Consider the following 8,011-nt stretch of genomic DNA (forward strand, 5'->3'; position numbering starts at 1 on the left):
AAACTATTGTCAAAATAACATCTTAAAAGCTGTCTGATAGATATCTTCTCTTTTCATTGACTTAACACCTGACAGACGAATTCCTGATATCTATTCACAAGTAAATTTTCGGATTAATCTAGCGGATATCTAGACTCAATTGATATGTATAACGTCATAGCTGGGATTCTGAGTAACAGCCTAGACAATAGCAATCCGTACGCAACGCTACCAATACCTAGGTAGTAGATTTTCATCGATATGTTTCTACATAAATTCTTTACCTGGAAGAATATGCGTGATATTTTTAAAATAGGGATAGAGTGATATAGTATGATCAAACCAAAAGTACCAAATTGAAACCAACTTTATTTAAGACAAGTCAAAACACCTGAACGTTCAAGAAGTAAGAACTTACACAAAACTAGTAAGTCCGACTGATTCAAATCCATACTCTTCAAACTTTGTAGTTCGTAAGTAGCCAAACTGTGTGTACAAGAAAACAGTCCAGTTTCACTAAGTCATTATTTACATTTACTACGTAATAAGCTCGCCGAGAAAAGCAAATAAGTCCTTCTAAGACCCCTTTAAACCTTCACAATAGTTGAAATAACTATTGATTGTCAAATGTTGTGCCGAACGACTTGAAACTATTGTAACTTGGTTAATCTGTCCGGATTAATTTGATTAATTATGTCAATCTCTCTATTACAATGGTTGAAATATCTTTGATGGTTCGAAGGCCTCGCTTTGTCTGCACAATATCTTTGAGGTACTGTAAGGGTCAATTCATACTAACGCACAGTCGAAACGCATTGTAGCGTCAAATTCTTCGCAAGTAATGCGAAGCTTCGCGAATGCTTGTGTGCTTGAAAAGATTCGCGCACGTAGGCATTTTTTTATTTATTTGTAGGCAGCAGTAGCTCGATTCTCTATCACTATCGACTACCGACAACAAATTTTGTATGAAAATCTGACCAGCGCCTCTAGCGGGTGTCGTAGAAACTATTTTGGCAGAACATTTTAAATGTCAAACTCCCGATACTCGATGGTTCAAATTGCAGAGAATCGTGCTACTGATATCAGTTGCTAGTCGACTTTCGTAGATAAGACTCGTATAAAATGGTTGACATTGATCTCGCTACAATGATACTTATATCGGAAGACGACGCGTTGATTCGTGTAGTTGGCACTTAGGTTCGCGCCAACGAGCTCGCACCAATCAGCGTCGGTTGCGCTGATGTTCGAAATCCGTGTAATGCGCGCGAATTCACGCGTGTTTTTTATCTTGGTAGAAAAATGTAGTTTTGTTGTGGAGATAAAGGGGAAATGATATGTTAGGTTAAGTTATCTTTAGATCTACGCTTCGATATGCTTCGTCTCTACTTTAGTATGAATTGACCCCAAGAGAGTTGTGAGATATTCAAGCTGAGTACTCAGTTACCATTGTACGACTGGGACAAAACATCTATGATGCCTTGAGCCTTCCTTCCCAGTATGTAATTCGGCTTACTGGATTCTATTGCAGCCAGTATGGAAGTTATTCGCCCGGTTATTCTATTAATCCTGCGGTAATGAGTAAGGGGTTAGGCCTTGAGTCCACACGTCACGCTGGCCAAATACGTTTTGGGGACTTTGCATACTTTCAAGAATTGTTCTAAAGAACTCACAGACATTTAGGCTTGCATCACGATGTTTTTCTTCACTGTTGGAACAAGTGATAATTATTTCTAATTTACACATAACTTCAAAAAGACATTGGTGTGTTGCCTCGGATTCAAACCATCAACCACTTGCTTGGGAGGTACCAACTCATACTTCTCGTTCATCACTGTTCTTAGGTTGTCATCGTGGTTATTTTTATGTGGAAAAACCTGAGTTAACTATTACCTAAAAGAAAAATGCCTACGTCTTGTACCTTATAGTCATACAAAGCAAAGCCATAGAATGTAAGTAATAGCCGTTCATAGATCTTCCATATACTGACATATACCCACACTCCAGAAGACAAATGTATGTTAGCGTGAGTCCAAACATCGCCAGTCGCCGATCTTGTTCCGGGTTGCAAGTATGTACGTATGTTATAATAATCGCCTAACATAACATGAAGCTTGTATTTCCATAAACATAATTGTTGTAATAACGTCCTCATATCAGGAGTTATGTTAGGTCCTGTTTATTGAGGTCTATTAATATGGACTCAAGTTCACTGATTTAGAAACTTATGATGTTTTTATTTAGTAGTAGGTATTTCTGATAAAAGTTATAAGGATCTGTAGTAAGGTTTTGAAAACTAGGGTAATGCAATCGCAGACAAAAGCACATAATGGCGAAAATCTGTGAGCCCCTATTACGCGTTAACGACTAAGCTGACTTTAATGAAAAATATCAATAAATATAGATGACGACTCGTTATCAAAGTAAGGTTTTATTTAAATTAAAATCATACTCTAAAGGTTTAAATAGGGCACGCAAGCCAGTGAAGCCACGCTTGTCTAGTAGTACACAATAAGTAATTTCAGTGGACACAATCAGTGACATTATAGATCAATTGGTTTATGATGATGATGGATGGAACTATAATACTATGACTTTTACAATTACCCTGCCATATGTCCATTAATCGTATGATAGCCTGAAAGTAAGTGAACTGAAAACGACAGCAAAATAATGACTCTAGTGAATGTTTACTTGTATCATAACATCGTTACGTTGTAATGTAATGACAATACCCGCCACAGTACCCTGTTTTCTTTTCATTTCAACTGTGCACTCTAAATGAATAACAAAACAGGGAAACAGCATACATTTTTTACAAGCATGGGAACATTTACTAAACCAAACAATCCTATTGAAAAAAATATACTTTATTTTCCGTATAAGAAGGCTCTTCGCAGAAACACAACAAAAGATGCGTTGAAGTCTTTTTAATGGCATAACTGGAATTTCAGAAAGAAGACCAAACATTTCCATTTTTAGAACAAATCGAGTAGATATTTATCACAAGCGCAAAAAAGAAATTTTAAATTCCCGGCTGCTTCCCAAACACCGTCGTAATTTATTCTTCTAATAGACAAAAGCTGCCTCTGTGCCATCCCACTCCCTTTGTTGACTTCTAATCTTACTACTTAATTTAAATACCGTCTTATCAATTTTGGCTCCACGTCAGTTTTTATGAAAAACATTTCACTTTGTAGATAATAGAAGCTGAAAAATGTTTGTTTAGGTTCTTTATCCGGCCGCAATGAAGCGTCCGATGTACAGAACAATACTTGTATAATTCTAAAGCATATGCAACTAATCCGATACTATAAACCAACAAAGATATAAAAACAAACCAACCGATGCGTGATATTGAAAAGTTAGTCATGCAAATGTTAGTTTCAAAATAAGAGAAAACCAAGTTTCTTTGCAAATTGAATTGAACTTTCCGCAGGCAAATAAAGCGAGTTCAACAGGTTGGTTTAGTTACCTAATAAAGTAGAAAACTTTTCGCTTTCATTACGACACAATTGTTAATACAAGTTTACAGAAAGACAAGTTAGCTAAGTTTTCTGCGGAAAACTTTTTCAAGAGTTGTTGTATCGTATGCGCGTCTTTAATAAACATATTAGGAAGTGACAGATGAGTGAACTTACCTCAAGTAGAAGATGAGGGTAGTAGTGTGTGTGTTGTTGTGTGGTGGTGCGGCGCGGCGTGGTGGTGTGGTCCGAGCGGGCGCGGGCGGCGCGGCGCGGCGCGAGGTGGGTGTGGAGGCGGGCGGGGCGTGCGACGCGGCGTGACTCCGCGGCGGCACTACCGCGGCCGCCGCCGCCGCCGCCGCCCAGCGCCTCCGCCCGCCCCACGCGCACACGAATTCCTTGCTGTGATTAATCGTCGAGCCACCTGCGGAGCCTTTTGTATATCGTTAATGTGTTCGGTTCGGTCTCTATAAACAATTTTGAATAACAATGAGCTATATAGGACATTTTCCATCAAATTCACATTAGCACTGCGTAGCCATATGTATGTAGGGAAATAATGAGAAGGTACTGCTGCGGCCTTAGTCAGCCCTTAAATAAATGAAATACAAACCAATTTGCAATAAAACGATTGTTATTTATTCAAATCAATTCAAAACCGACCTCAAATCTCGTTAAGCACTCGAAATAATAAAAACAGCCAACAGAAATACGGAATAAATATGTTGTTACAATTTGTTGAATGGCTTTACATTAACATATAAACCCTCTTAACTCTGTCACCGGCGGTGTAACGTCCGAGTGAGTTCGACACGTCGTAACTAACCACAATGAGTAGTTTGCTACGAGTCTTCACTTTGTACTGAAGTTACAAACATTACTTTATACAAAGGATCTGAAACAAATTGTCGTTCTCTATTAGTGAGTAGTTAGTTACAGAGTGTGTTGAAAGATGGCACACAAAGGTTGATACAACTATTAATCTGCGAGGTTCAGGATGGAGGCGCGGCGATGAATGAGCTGCGAGCGAGACAATGACAGTGTCCCTCTATGCAAGGCCCCTGTGGACCGAGCCGCCGGAGTACCTGTAAGTAAGTAAACAGATTTGGAAGCCGGCCTCCCGTGAGTTAATTAATTTTACTAAGCGAGATACAGTGACGAATGATGCAAGCCAGGCGGATAAATAAAATTAATGTTGTTTTCTTACCTGAGACGCGCGTTTATATTAAATAACAAAAACAGTCAAGCGCGAGTTCACAGCGCGTAGTGCTTCGTAGCATATTTCGTAGCCGCTTCTACTACCTTTACGAGACAAAGTTGGTACCTACTTAGGTCATACTATTGTTTCAGAAACAGGCCTTGTTTGGCAGATGTTACAATTTTATTCAATGGTCGGTGTCCATGCCCATTATCTCACCGGAGTTAGTATTAAGTTCTTTATATTGTCATAATAAAATAAGCCAGTAATGTAAACCAGTACTGGTCAGTTAGTTTGTACCTCGAGAAAGCACATGCAATAAATATATAGTGTCTTGTTTGCGGCACATGTAATAAGGAACTAATAAAGAGAAACAATGGTGTTCGTAACTAATATTTGGTGGAGAGTGCGTTGAATATAAACAACTTGATTCGCGCGTTGTCTTCACGGTCGGTACACATATAAGTGTGTATGAAATCATAGAACGGTAAACAATCCCCCTCATGAGCTGTCGAACTGATAACGTACACATTTGCGAACGTGCGAGGAAATTGAATTTCTAAACGAATTTTTGGCACTGACAATGTTAGGTATATGATATGCAAATATCCCTGATAAATCGCCGAGGACGTATATTTTTGTCTACCCGCTAAAGACGATCGATCAAATAATTCGATTGGTGGGTCCATGTGGGGAAATTTATTAATGCCAGCTGGGGACGATACAACATACGAAATCAAATATAGGTTAAGCTGGGCTTAAGTATTAATAAACCTTTCAATATTGTTGAAATTTTAACTATAATGATTACACATGAAAGTAAGCAGGGATAAAAGAAGATTAAAACAACATTAAACTCTGTTTTTTTTAATTCCATTATGTAATCTATTATTAGGTACCATATTTTTTTTATATGTAATAACATGTAATCTACTTGTAACACTTACGGTTATGAAGGAGTGTAAATATTCTTCAAAGCACTGGAGCGCGCGAGCGGTATTTTTTTCATAAAACGTCTTGCGGCTAAGTTTAAAGCGACGGCTTGTAAAACTAGATGTTTCAACCAACCTTTAGACACAGATTGACTATCAAATGCCTAATAACATTCACAATACAACTCAGCCCAAATTCACAGTTGCCCAGACTCTTGTCAGGATCGGTTGGGATTGCCGTGAACCTAATTAATCTCACCGGCTGTTACTCTCTACCACCGGTTTTCTGCCTTACTCTGTGTCTACCTAAGTACCTACTAATATTTCTGTATCTTTTATCAGAATTGTGTTGCCGTTTTTTCAAGCACTTTTCCTGTTTATATACACAAGTGCCCACGTAAACAGATTAGGTAACTGTCCTGTGTATTTATTTATATGGTAACAGGTAAGTTCTGTTTTCTTTTATCCCACGTTATATGGATACAAAATGTAGGTAATGTTAACAAATACACATTTTTGCTAGATATGTCATCTAAATCTACAGGTACCTACACATTTCGATATAGCAGGAAAATGTGACTAACGATGTCACGTACGTCCCGAGACATCATTATCGTGATTTTTAAGAGATTTCCAGTTTTAACGTAGAAATCTTTGTAGGTATATTTCGAAATGAAAAAGAATCTGTGCCTACGAAAAGTATATATGGCTACGGCCTAGCCGCAAATAGTATTCTTCTATAGAATAGAATTATTAGTTCTATTCTTTACAAAATTTAAATCAAAACCCGATGTACCTATAATTATACTTTTAGTAAAATAATGGACTTTTAGTAAAATAACGTGATCTTTTAATACGTAGGTACATCCTAGACAGTAAAAGTTAATTAAAAATGCTACTGTTGACTATTTCATTGTTTGTTATACGTAGGTACGAGTATGTAAAGCCTAGCCTCATCCACAATTCCATGAGGCAGTCAGCGATGCGTGAGTCTTGCATTGTAATCGCCAGCGGGCGAATACACACTACATACATACCCACTTACCTAAGTACATAGAGTCGAAATTACACATTAAACATTAGGTACTACATTGATTAGTAGATAAGTAAAAAAATAAAGCTGGCTAAGTGTGGGTTGTGGACTTTGCGTACCTTCAAGAACTGTTCTAAAGATTTATCAGATACCCAAGGTTGCATCACGATGTTTTCCATCACCGTTGGAACGAGTGATAATTTTATTTCTAATACACATAACTTCAAAATTTCATTGGTGTGTTGCCTCGGGTTCGAACCTGCGACCACTTGCGTGGGAGGTACCAACTTATACCATTCGGCTAGCACTGCTCAGTAAGTACCTACCATAAAGTGCTTATTGTATTTTTTTTTCGCGCGGAATTTCGCACTTAAACCCCAATAAAAAGAAGGCTCAAGCCCAAATGACAGTCCTATTATAGTAATTGAATCAACTGATTCACAATTTATCCACAAAAGACTGTTATTTTTTATTTTCAAACTGATTGCCCTTTAGATTTTGTAAATTTAGGCAAAATTCTGATATAATCAGTTCGTCTTTATTGTCACGACTGAGGAAAATATCAATAAGTACTTAGATACATTAGATACTTAGGCGAAAAGTTATCGATTCAATATTTAATACTTTGATTTGATAAATTAATCGCTGGTAGTGCACCTACCTCCATATTTTAAAACTTCTTTCAAGTATCAACTTACATAAAATCAAATTAGGTATATATGTTCGATATAAATGCGACACAATCGTAGATAGGTATCGTAAGTCAGTTATACCTACTCTGTATCTACTCGCGCTACAGCAAGTAAATTACAGTCATTACAGCGCGATGACATCAAAATCCCAAGTTCGCATACTTAAGTTCTCATTAACCTAGAACTTAAGTTTGATATGAATTGACCAGATTGTCATTAATCCAACGTACTGCTTTACGAGTTTAATAATGATTAAATTAAGTTTCATTGCTTGTAGACCATCCATTAAAGACAAGCTCCGAGGCGCTCGCATTGTTAGTGAAATTCATTGCACCTGAGCCACATAGTGAGATCGAGTAACCTGTGTATTTCCACATATTCTCTACATAGTAAATCTTGTGTCTAACCTCGTGGAAGACTGATACGTATTGGGTACGTAAGTAATACACGTTTGCAGCGAACACTGAGTGGAATGGAACAAAATTAATAAACTGAAAGGTTTCATTACTTACTGCAGCAATATTTTTAATATCTTGAAACTTTTAATAATACGTGTTTGTTGTCTATTGAAATATGACATGTTTTGCGATCTGTGAAGAAGACGAATAAGGGGAGAACGACAGACGAAAACATAGGACGAAAACTACGAAGAGTTTAAAAAAAATGCTTTAGTCATGCAGAAAATACCACCAACCACAATTATTTATTTTCATAAA

This window comes from Anticarsia gemmatalis, chromosome 4, assembly GCF_050436995.1.
Source record: "Anticarsia gemmatalis isolate Benzon Research Colony breed Stoneville strain chromosome 4, ilAntGemm2 primary, whole genome shotgun sequence".
NCBI lineage: Eukaryota > Metazoa > Arthropoda > Insecta > Lepidoptera > Erebidae > Anticarsia > Anticarsia gemmatalis.